The 12,251-nt window shown below is 38.4% G+C and overlaps 1 protein-coding gene across 3 annotated transcripts in view; it reads left to right on the plus strand.

The window, feature by feature from the left end:
- Positions 1-12,251, plus strand: part of LOC126183825 (protein lap1) — a 180,142-nt gene that overhangs the window by 32,249 nt on the left and 135,642 nt on the right. The window contains exon 1 of one of the 3 annotated variants that reach the window (XM_049926081.1): positions 6,018-6,034. The exons of the other annotated variants lie outside the window; for them this stretch is intronic. The gene's annotated coding sequence lies outside the window, so the exon portion shown is untranslated. Of the gene's footprint in view, positions 1-6,017; positions 6,035-12,251 lie in introns of those variants that run through there. 3 annotated transcript variants of the gene reach the window in all.

Raw genomic sequence — 12,251 nt, forward strand, 5'->3', positions numbered from 1 at the left:
TGCCTCTGACCTGGCAAATTAAATTTTAGTTTCACCATGAACTTGGGTAAAGCACCAACATTAGCGTTGTGGGTTGCTGGCCAAAAATACGTTATATTACAAGTGGACAGCAGTAGAGCCGAACATGTGCTCTGTGCATTTGCTATGGGTGAAACTGTAGTTCAGGCGTGGCAATGTATAGCTCGTGAGACATTCCTCTCCAGTGAGTGCTGTTCCTCTCCAGTTTGACACATGCAGTGGTGTCACAGCCCTGGCACAGCCATGGCGTATGACTGTCAGTCATTGTGAATCGTGAGCTCTGTAATACCAACACCCTGTACCTAAATACCAAAAGAAATACACTACTAAAACATTGTTTTCTATTTTGTTGCTTGCTCCCAACTCTTATATCTACATTAAAGTGATATTTAAATACTTAGGTTACATTTATTTAACTTGGTCTTTACATGTCCTACATTTCGATTTCAGTTTGCTTGGTAGCAAAAGGAAGTGGGTCTTTCAATGACTCATTGGAGACTACTGCATTGAGAAAATTTAATGTTCTTCATTGAAGAACATGTATGTTGATTGGAAAAAGATATTTTATGAACAAGGTCTGTAGTTTTTAAGTACTGATCTTATGGCATAAAAAAGACATCTGTTTCTGTTCTGGATAGTATGAATAGATGATTTTGTAATCTGCAAACTTCTAGTTGAGGATCACATCTAATACTTCCAAGACTAATTTTCATTGGATTATTAATGAAAATGATATCCAGCTTTATACACTTAAAATCTTTAAACAACTATGAAACTTACTGGAAACTTCACTAATAATGGTAGTAAATCTTGAAAATTTTACTTCCATTTATTTTTGTTTCAGTTCACAGCAACTCAGAAAATAACAAAAGTTTTCATTGTTGTAATTTACACCAGAATCTGTTTATACCTGTAAACATATCACAAATACTGCTTTTCTTTCCTTGCAAACATAAATTTGTATTAATTAAATCATTTGTAAATGTAAAATATGTTAGAAATGCAAATTCTGATAAACGAAAAGCCTTCAGCCTATTCTCAAATTCGTAGCACCTGATTTTACTTTCCTACTCAAAAACATGAAAAGCTGTGTTCTTTGTAAGAGAGAGAAAGGAGAGTAAGATAAACATCTTCCTGCACACAACCAGTGAATTTTAGAATGATGAGGTATGTCTCTGTATTCTATGTCAACTTCTACCAAAAATTGTTTAAATTTTTGATGAGATAATGGTCAATTTCCTAGGTGTATTATATTCAGAATCTTTATTTCAGCTTTTGTTGCAAACTGTAACTTTATATTTTTCCCACACAGTGCTTCATAATGAATAATGCAATAAAAAATCAGTTTATTCTGTTTTTCCTTAAGTGACCAATGAAGCCATATTCGCTACCGATCACAGCTTTTGCACCATCAGTACAATTTGCAGAATATTTTTTAAAACCACCAATTTTGTTAAAACACTTTTTAAAACCACCAATTTTATTAAAATATTTTTAATTACATAAGAAAATATCCAAATGAGCATTAGAACTAAAGCGAGTAACTCTTCATGTACAGCAAAGTCATCCATTATTATGAGCAAAAAAAAATTAGCAGTAGACTAAGATCTGTCCAGTAAGTGCTGTCATGCACGACTCCCCCCCCCCTCCTCCCACACACACACACACACACACACACACACACACACACACACACACACACACACATGGAGGGAGGGAGGGAGGGAGAGATAGTTAGTTTCTTTTATTATGCTGTGTCACATATCAAGAATTCACAGTGTTACATAACAAAGGAGCTGTTTTAAAATGTACAGTGGCATCATTGTGACCAAATGCTTTTGCCATTTCTGTTGCAGACTCTTTCACAAGTAAGACATCACTGAAGCACTTCTGACCTGTTGCTAATTTTAAGCCTACAACATACAATAATCTTTAAGATTTCAGAGTTCGGGCAGCTTTTGTACCTCTTTTTTTTTTTAGTTGTCGACAAAAGGCCATCATTCCTCGTGAGAGTAACATCCATGTGTTGTTTCACAGAATGAAGAGAAATGTCAAGCAAGGTTCCTACCTTTGTTTTGTATTAGACATGGTTTTCGTATTAAACATGGGGGTTCTTCAACACAATTGTGTACAAAAAAGTTCTTTACCTTCCACCCCCCATGAAAAAAATGGTTTTCAGTGTTCTTTCTTTTCAAACTGCAATAGGAAAACAGTCCCATTAATAACCAATATCAAAACCATAATGATGGCCACAGTAATGACAACCTAAACAAAAATTCAATGTTAGGAAAGTAAATCTGGGCAAAACACGGCAAGCAAGTGAACTAACGAAACAGCAGTGCATCTTCCAAGTCGAAGAGGTGCTGCCCCACTTGATTGCTTATAAACATATGAGCCAAAGGGTGCAGCCAGGCCATGACAACACCGCCTGAGTAAAGTTGGAGGAGGAAGTGTGCATTGAAGGGGAATATTTCATGAGCCACACTTTGCCAGGCTTGATTTAGTTATTTCAGAATAACTGTGCTTCCTGCGTCATTGATGATCTGCCTTATATACTTCTACCCTCGCATTTCTTTTCCTTTACCATGCCATCAGCAGTGACTCATTGTAGTATGTACCCAACCGTTATCTCTCTTTGTTCCATTGTGTTCTCTATTAGACTTGTTTCCTCATTGACTCATTGGAGGACATCTTCATTCCTTGTTCGATCAGTCCATATGATTGTCTATAGTCTCCTGTAGCACCACATTTCAAAGGCTTCTAATCATTTTGTTTCTGTCTTCTTAGTTGTCCATGTTTCGCACTCATTCAAAGTTGTACTCTAAACAATTTCGTGCTCCAGTTTAATCCACCCATCATGGCCCCCAGCTTACCTTAGTTTTCTCTTTGTTTATGTGCATATTATAATAACCCTTAGCTTGCACATGTTTTGTTATATTAAGCACCTAACTCAGTTTCTGTTTACTTTTGGCAACTACTGCTTTGCCATCAGTAAATCATACAGTGTTGTTTTCTGTCCATGACAAATAACTCCTGCATTAAGATAGTCCTTTGCTCCTCTCATTGCCTCATTTATATACAAATTGAATATTGATGCTGATGATTAATGATCCTAGTTTACTTTTAACCTGATTTTGGTCTCTTGTAGCAATCCATCAGTGAAAACTGCTCCAGTTTGCTTTACACAAAGAAAGGGAATTATCCTTCTATCCCTGTAGTTGACATCACACTGCCTTTGACTGGAAAACATTTTATTTCATTTCACATTATCAGAATCCTCCTTCAAATCTATAAACGCCATCTTCTTCCTGTATCTGCTCTCTATCATTAACCAAAATGCTAAAATTGCTTCACAAGTGCCCCTGTTCGTTTTAAAGTCAAACTGAGTCACCCATAACCCCATAACCTACTTTCAGTGGTTTCTTCCACTCTGTAATAAATGTACTTGTGATTATTTTTTATGTATGCGAGATAAGACTGATCCCGCAGTAACTTTACACATCTGGCAGAACTTGCCCAGTTACATTAATTTCATTCACAAGCTTGCATATTTTCTCCTCTGCCTCTTGCACTGATGACCACAAGAATTCCTCTGGTATCACATATATTTTCCAGTTCATGCAAAGCCGTTTAAAATTCATGAAATGTTGCTGCATGTTTCCACTCATCTTATTGCACCATTTCTTACTTTTCAATTGGCCTAATTTCTCCTAGGTAACAATAAAATTTTAGCAACTATTATTTCTGTCTTCTAGTCTTATTTTTCTATTTCCATCACCCAATTACATTTATTATCTACAACTGTTTGGCTATTCTGAGCTGCCTAAAGTGTTTCTATGTTAATTAGTCAGTATTTTCACAATTTTTGTACTTCCAGTTTCTCATGGCAGCCTCTTTTCTGCCTTCTTCAATCCTAGTACTTTCTCAGTGGCATTTACACCACTTCTTTCAACAACATTCCATTGGTTGTTCTCACTAATAAATCCATGAAGTGTCATTATTTCTTTTGTCACACATCTTTCTGTAGTAGGCTGATTTTGTAGTTCCTTCAATGTGTCTAGTTCCAGTGTTTCAGCTACTTTGCCTTTAATGTCTAGAATTTCAATTGGTATTAAATTAGTGCTGGGTTATTTCAGCTATCAGTGTCAGCACCTGGAAAAACTCAAAGTTCTTAACATCTAGTTCTTAACTTTAATTCATGGCTGTTATTTTCTCAACAACTGTAGTGTGTTATATATTTGAGAATAAAATTCAGTCAGCAGTTGCAGTTATTTTTATTTTGCTTTCAAGAAACATATATAAAAAAGACATTACACATAGCTCCACATAAGCTATTCCTGACATCAATATGCAGAATGAGAAGGATCCAACTGACAAATTTATCAAATCTGGGGTAGATAAAATTCAGTGTAATCTATGTCCAAGTTTTTATATATGACAGACAGGGAGAGCATTTAAGACCTGTTTTTCTGAGCAGTTGCTCAGCAAAGATGGTGCAGGTCCAGATTTTTTTTTTTAATCAGAACATCCTCTTCTATTGTTGCTTAACATGGAAATTCTGCACATAGTTGACAAGGGTTACAAAACTAACCTTTTGGACGAGTTTGAAATATATAAACATTCCTACCTAAAATCTAAAGATTTTTGAATAATCAGTTTGCAGTGGAAAATGGACACTGTTTTGACTGTATAGTATCTCTTATAAAATGGTGAAAATTACCCCAGTCCTTGTAGATATTAATGTCAGCAATAACTTAAGTAGGACTATGTGAAATGTCTTTCAAATGTATTATATATAACTTCCTTTATATACCTTAGCTGTACTTTTTATATGCTTTTGTTCTCTGCTGCTAGCACAGCTTCATTGTGTACATAAATATGAGATATTTAATGTAAATTATCACTCTATGGTTATGATTATCACATACAATATGTACATTTTTGGATATGTCATGTCATTATCCTTCTGTGAAGAAGATACTGATATCTGTTAAACCAGTATTAAATAAGTTTTTGCAATACACTTCATATACTTTACATAGGTGTATGGCCAAGTTCTTATGATATGTATTATCCCAAATTGTGAAGGCTTCTGTAGGTGTCAGATTAATTTGTTGAAACAGTAAAGCAAAATAAAAATTCCTCTGCAACTGACTAATATCTAAACCTTTGTTTTGCCAAAATGTAGTCAATCTGAGATCATCTTCGATCCACTGGTGTATTCTATGTATATCTCATTGTCTTTGGATGATATTTTTTTTTTAATGTGGTTAACTCATAGCCAGCACAGAATTATATTAATATTTCTCCTCTCTCCTTTCATCTGCTTAGACCAAACTCTCAAGTAATTTTCTGTTTCCTACCTTCACCTTTGACTGCCTTCCAGTCTCCCATTGTGATCAAGTTCTCATATACTTTGACGTATTTTACAGGTTTGTTAATATTGTCATACAGGTCTTCAATTTCATTGCCATCTGCATTTGCAGCTGACATTCATAATTGTATGATTACTTTGTCTGTGACATCTCTTCAGTTTTCTTTCTGTTTGGTGCAGTTAACCCATTAAAGGATTCCTTATGTGGTGCAAAAAAAAATTTAGTGTTCAGTATTAGAGGACATTTCATCCAAAAAGGATAAATTTATAGTGCCCAATTCCAGTGTTGTAATCAGTCCATTGTGTGGACATTGTTGTGTGTTCTTGCAGTTGTAGGCCTTTGACAGTTCAGGAATCCAACCCCTGATGCTTGAGCTGTGGAGTTCTCACAGATTCAACGGAATATGTATCTGTCTAATTTGTGATACTGGGAGTCTTGGCAGTGGGTAACAAATGCAGTGCAACTGCTGTGGGTGGATGTTGTTTGTGGGACAATCTTAGATCAAAGTGATCTACAATGAAATGGCTAAAACTTTCATTTTCTCCTACAGATTGGCTGAGGTGTAACTGAAAGTTTTTTCAAGCAATGCCCAACTTTCCATGCTAGTGAGTATGCATGGTAAACTTCTCAGTTACCTCTTGGTAAGTATTTTGTCCTGAGAGCATGTATCCTACATTATTGTAACAAATCTTTACTCCAGCTCTCAACAAAAACACAAGTCTGGAAGTTATCTCTACACTGAAGGATCTATTGTCAATGATTGTGTTGGTTACACACTTGTGCACGTTGTTGTGGATTGACAGTGATCATTGTGAGTTTATGCACCATGCATAATTTCAAGTTGGCAACCATTGCTAGGGCTTTACAAGACATACAAGCTCAGAAAAGTTAGAATAAATCTTCTTTTGTGTTGTCACTCCATTGCTTGTCAATGTTATCATTAGTATGGCCTAGTGTCATGTATTCCTGTTTCACTGGTCAAGGTATGTGGTTTGGGCACCAAGATTACATAGCTATGGGTGCTGACTTACATAAATATTCCAGAGAAAAAAAGTTACTGACTGAAATAAAATACAATTTATGTTAAAAGTTCTTTTACATTTGTGTGGCTAGCCACTGGTACTCCAAGACAGGCTAAGAACAAGTTAGGAGATCACTGCTTTCTGGTGTATTTTTTTATAGAATTTATTGCATACTATAGATACATGTTGGCCATACATATTGCCTTTCATTTTATGACATGACATTGATCTCTGTTTAGTTGTGCTCAACTGTCCATGTCAGTAATTTATGCAACATGGAATGTGCTTCCTCTGCTCTAAAAATTTAAGAAAGTGGGCGGTGTATTGGTCACACAAAAAGGAAGATATTAATACAGGTATAGTCCAACATACACCATATATAACTTCAAAACTGTGTCAAAGTGCAGTTACAGCTATAATTCTTCCAGATCAACTTTCATTAACATAGTCTTGGAGCTACTCACACCATCAGCTCTTTAGTATAGTGAAAAAGTTTTGTGTTAATAATGCTTTGATTTATGACATTCAGTTTAAAATCATGTTGTATTGGAAGTTTGTTCATCAGTTCTTTGTGTAATTTAAAATGATGGGGCCCACAGATATGACAGGAGTGGTTGATTTACATTTAGGTTGCCCAGCTCTTACCTTTTTAAAAAATACCTACAGAACTTTTTTAATAAAAGTTGAATTCACATCTGCTGAGAAATTGAGAGAGAAATGTTTTGGCACATTCCTCACATGATCAAATATTGGTTGTAATTCTTTAAACAGACACTGAATGCTATCTGACATTGCCTACACTGTGTCACAAGCAGTGAAATCAAAAAAGCATACTAGTGTCCTTTTTAAAAATAAGTACAATGTCACTGATTTATCTCTGACACTGGGAGTGCTCTCCTAATGCACATATTTTTCTTCTCTATGACATTAGTGCCTGTAAGTGGTATCTCATGGTTACTATAACTACAGTATTGTCAAAACTTGTTGAAAGGGTTGATATTCCAACAGTGAATATATCTGCCAATTTATTAAGGATTTAGTGGCACCTGTGTTGTGCTGGGATATAACAGAAATAGCTTTAATGTAAAGCTCTATTGTATGTTCATTATCCTTTTATAGAATAATTTGGATTTGATGAATGGGTAAGCACTGTATTGCTTGGTAAAAGAAGCATCTGGATTACAGCTAAATTGACACACATTGCTGCCACATATCCACTTGTTTATAAACATTCATACTGAGGCTGGTAATATTCACTGATCAGCCAAAACCATGTGACCACCAACCTATTATCGACATAAATCCATCCAGGCAATAGCAGCATCACCTGGCAAGGAATGACTACTAATCAGACACACACATGGTGCATGTAGTATCAGTGAGTGTGCTGTTTGTGTGTATAATGGGGAAGGCGTGATATCCATTTGAGTTGACCAAGGGCAGATTATGATAGCCAGTATTTTTGGCATGAGCATTTCAGAAACTGCATGACTTGTTGGGTGTTCGAGGAGTGCTGTGGTGAGTGTTTTCAACATGTGCCAAAACCAAGGTGAATACACATCCACATGTTGTTGGGTTTGGTGGCCACCCCTCATTACAGATATTGGATGTCATGGGCTGGGCAGACTGGTAAAACATGACATACGGCAAACTTTGGCAGAACTAACATCAGAATTTAATGCTAGGCAGAGTGCAAGTGTGTCTGAACACCCAGTGCACCGAAAACTCCTAACGATGGGCCTTCACAGGCAACAACCCATGTATGTGCCAGTATTAGCACCACAATAACAGCAACTATGACTGGAATGGGCACATTGCCATTGGCATTGGACGTAAGCACAGTGGCAGAGTGTTGCATCATCTGATAAATCCTGATACCTTATTCATCATGCTGATGGGAGGGCACAAATCCATCATCTTCCAGGGGAACAGCTCCTTGACACCTCTACTGCGGGACAGATATGAGCCGGCAGCAGCTCCATTATGCTCTGGGAAACATTCACGTGGGCGTTGATGGGTCCAGTGGAGCTCGTGCAAGGCACCATGACAGTCAAGGAGTATCGTACACTGGTTTCAGACCACATACGTCCCTTCATTACAATCATGTTTCCCATTGGCAGTGGCATTTTCCATCAAGATAATGCACCATGTCACCAGGCCAGGAGTGTGATGAAGTGGTTCTAGGAACACAACGGTGAGTTCCAGTTGATGTGCTGGCCCCCATTTCACCAGATTTGAATCTGAAGGAACACATCTTCTAGTACCTTCCGTCGCGGAAGTCGAACACGTGGCAAAACAAATGGACGTGGTCAGTCCATAGAGGGCTCCGCCTCAGCGGCGGCTATTCCGCGCAGTGGCTTTCGCGCAGCGAGGGCGCCACCCCTAAGCCACGTGCAGACAGCGGCCAATAGCCGCTCTCTCCAGTTTTGTGTATAGGGACCCGCTCTGCCCTAGTCCAGCCAGTCTGGTACTCGCTCTGGATTTCGTTTCTAACTCGGCGGTACTGCATTCTGGTCGTTGCTCGTTGTTGACATTTGCCTGGCTCTGGTTCCGAGTGGATTTACGTTTGGTGTTGTGGTTTCCACAAGCCTCCGTTATTTATCTCTTCCTTGTTGTGTCGCTCATAGTCGGTTGTTGTCAGTTGTCGTTAGTCTGTCATCCGACTCATCCTGTGTTTACCCAGTGGTGCGTGCTCCACCGCCGGCAGCTCCGATCCGCAGCCCAAGGCGTTCCCGCTGTTGGTTGTGGTTACTACACATCTGGAATGTGATTGAATGTGGTGTCAGAGCTCATGGGCCCCCGTCATAGAATTTAGGGGAATTAAGTGACTTGTATGTGCAGATGTGGTGCCCAACTCCTTCCAGTGACCTACCAAGGCCTCATATCTTGCATGCCATGGTGCGCCACCACTGTTATCCATGCCAAAGATGGACATCCCTGCTATTAGGTAGGTGATCATAATGTTCTGGCTGATCTGTGTAGGTACAGGTTTTGGTAATTGAGTTGTATAACGTCCTTCACACATTGGTAATCATCATTTATCTGTGCTGTAAATGAATATCTAACAGGGCTCTTATTGGGCATCTGATGCATGCAGCCACCATTGTTGTTTCTATGACTCATATTATGCAGAAAGTTTGACAGGGCAGCATAGTAGCATCAACCTCTGGTGCAAGATTGATTAGTAATGAAATGTAAGGATCTTCCAATGAAATCAAGAATGTGTGCTGAAGGCTTTCATCTGTCGCAGAACAGAAAAAATGTTGTTCCAACATTGCTATATGCTCTGCTGACCATTAAAATTGCTGTACCAGGAAGAATAGGAATAAAAAAGTTTTAATTATTTGCATTATACAGTACAGTAGGAAAAATACATAATTAAATTTGAAGGTGATTTGAGGTTACATCGTTGTGAAATTTAGTACAGAGAGCTGCCACCTTTTACAGGAACAATGGACCAACTTGACTGGGCATTGAGTCAAACTGAGCTTGTGTGATAGATACAGGTATGTCATTCCATCCTGCTTCAACTTCGTCAGTTCATCAACCATAGTGGCTAGTGAGTGGTGACATGCCAATGTCTCTGCAACCCACGACCTGATGTTTTCACTGGATGAGATATGGAGAACAAGTTGTAGGTTAGGACATCATGAGCGCCATACAGTCTTGGGCTATCTTCTTGTAAGATAATGTCACAAAGACCCCAAAGATAGGACATAGCCACTGGCCCTAACACTTCAAAAATGTAATGGCTGCTATCAAAATTACCACTATATTAGTCAGAGGCGATCATATTTTGCTCCCAATGGAAGCGTGCACCATCATGGCAGGCAATGGCCCTGTATGATGATGAAGAATGCAGTCCAGTAACACTCATTCTCCTTAGAAGCTATACACATGGATACATCAATTGTGGTACTGTATATAGAAATGGCGCTCATCCAAGAATGCATTGTGGTGCCACTCCTGTGAACAGTGCTGTTGTCGGGTGCACTACTGTTGGCCTGCTTCTCGCTGTTGCTGCGTAAAGGGAAGCTGCAACAGCGGTTGCTGTACTGACAGTCTGTGCACTCCAGATGTCATCTTACTGTCCTTGTGGATACTTGCCTTGCTGCAAAAAAGCTCATTTCCTGACTCAAAGTATTTGATGTGACTGTACGATGTTGCATGGGCGAGCAAACAATATGTCTATTGTCTCGGGTGCTAAATGTGTAAGTCTGTTGACACACTGCATGACACTGAATATGGTTGCCCTGAACACACAGATTCCAGGTTTGCATGGCAGCTGCGGGATCCTAGCCTGTATGACCAGCAATATCATGGAATGATAAACTGCAGCCTCAATAGGGGACACTCCTGCCACTGTTAAATTCCGTGTGCTGGTAGACATTCCCCCTTCTTATTTAAGGCATAAAATGATATTTCGCAAGCCTGCAAAACTGAGAGGAAATTTCCTGCTGTGTAATCTTTCCTTATACGCAGAATGTATGTGGCTTTACTCCTTTGTACTTTGTATGGTTGTGCCGAAATACCAGTAGTTCACAGATTCAAGCATGTAGGACACTTCATGCCTGTTCCATGTTCACTGAATGCTGTGTTCATGCTGTTGGAGTTTTATTGGTCAGCTGTGTATTTGCCCCACCATTTTTGCTTGGGATAAAATTATGAAATCTTGTGTGTGGCAGTCATATTATGTAATTGTACAGAAACAGGCCTCTACAGTAGTAGACAGGCAAGAGTCTCCACGGTTTTGCTGTTCTATGGAATGCTTCAAGTTTTTGCTGGTGTTATTGTTTGAGGAATTCAGTGAACATACCCTCTGTACTCCAATGTTATCTTCTATGAATGTGGTCTTTTATTATATGTGTAATAATAATAATAATAATAATAATAATATAATCTGTTCTGTCATACTTCAGTAAGTCAGAAAGGTTTATTCCACAAATTTATCTTTTTTGTGCCTCCATTAGGCTGGGCTCTCATTATTTACAGTCTTGGTAATAGTGTGGAGTGGTGGTAAACGTAAATTCCTGTATATGACAATTTGAGATGTGTGTCTAGATGGTTGGCATAGAGTGGTGGTCTCGCTGTAAAAGTCCACAATGAAGTGCATCATATTACATGAATGCTGACTTTTAACTCCGTGCAGAGAGAAAGACTAAGACTGTTCTCACATACTGAAGAATGTCACCATGCAGACACATTCAACACATGCTCTGTGTGTAGAAGCAGTAATACACAAGACTGCATTACATATTCCGTCCCAGGTTGTACAGCTGTCTCACACAAATATTTCTAGCTTCAATTTCTCAAAATGCACCTAAATAGTAAGACTCGTTTTTTCATATTACTAACTGTAGGGAAAGGGGTTCTTAAATACTGGAAAATGTGAAGAGATTAAAAACATTGATTTCAAAGAATTTGCACCATAGAGGTAAGTGAAGACTGTAATAAGGTGTTAAATGCACACCTATAGAGTCCAAATTATAATTCATTTGTGTGGTAATGGAAAGTTGTGGAGAATTTAACTTGCATTATTTTATTGTTGGATGGGGGCATTGGAATTGGGGTGTAATGTTGGGCACTTTATTGAAATCTGACCAAAAAAAAGTGAGCCCCAGAAGGGAATAGAACGCAACTTCATTGGTTGAGAGAATGTGAGATATAGTTTCAATGATTACAAAACTGAGTCAAATTTACAAAGAACTTAGCGATATGAGCCTACTTATCAGTATGATGTTTCACTCCCTTGGCCCAGATGTAGCCACCAATATCTGTTAGAAGGGGTTATAAAGCCATTGTATCCTCTTCTGAGGCAAGCTGACCCACAACTGTT

Source organism: Schistocerca cancellata, chromosome 4 (assembly GCF_023864275.1).
Source record: "Schistocerca cancellata isolate TAMUIC-IGC-003103 chromosome 4, iqSchCanc2.1, whole genome shotgun sequence".
Classification (NCBI taxonomy): Eukaryota; Metazoa; Arthropoda; class Insecta; order Orthoptera; family Acrididae; genus Schistocerca; species Schistocerca cancellata.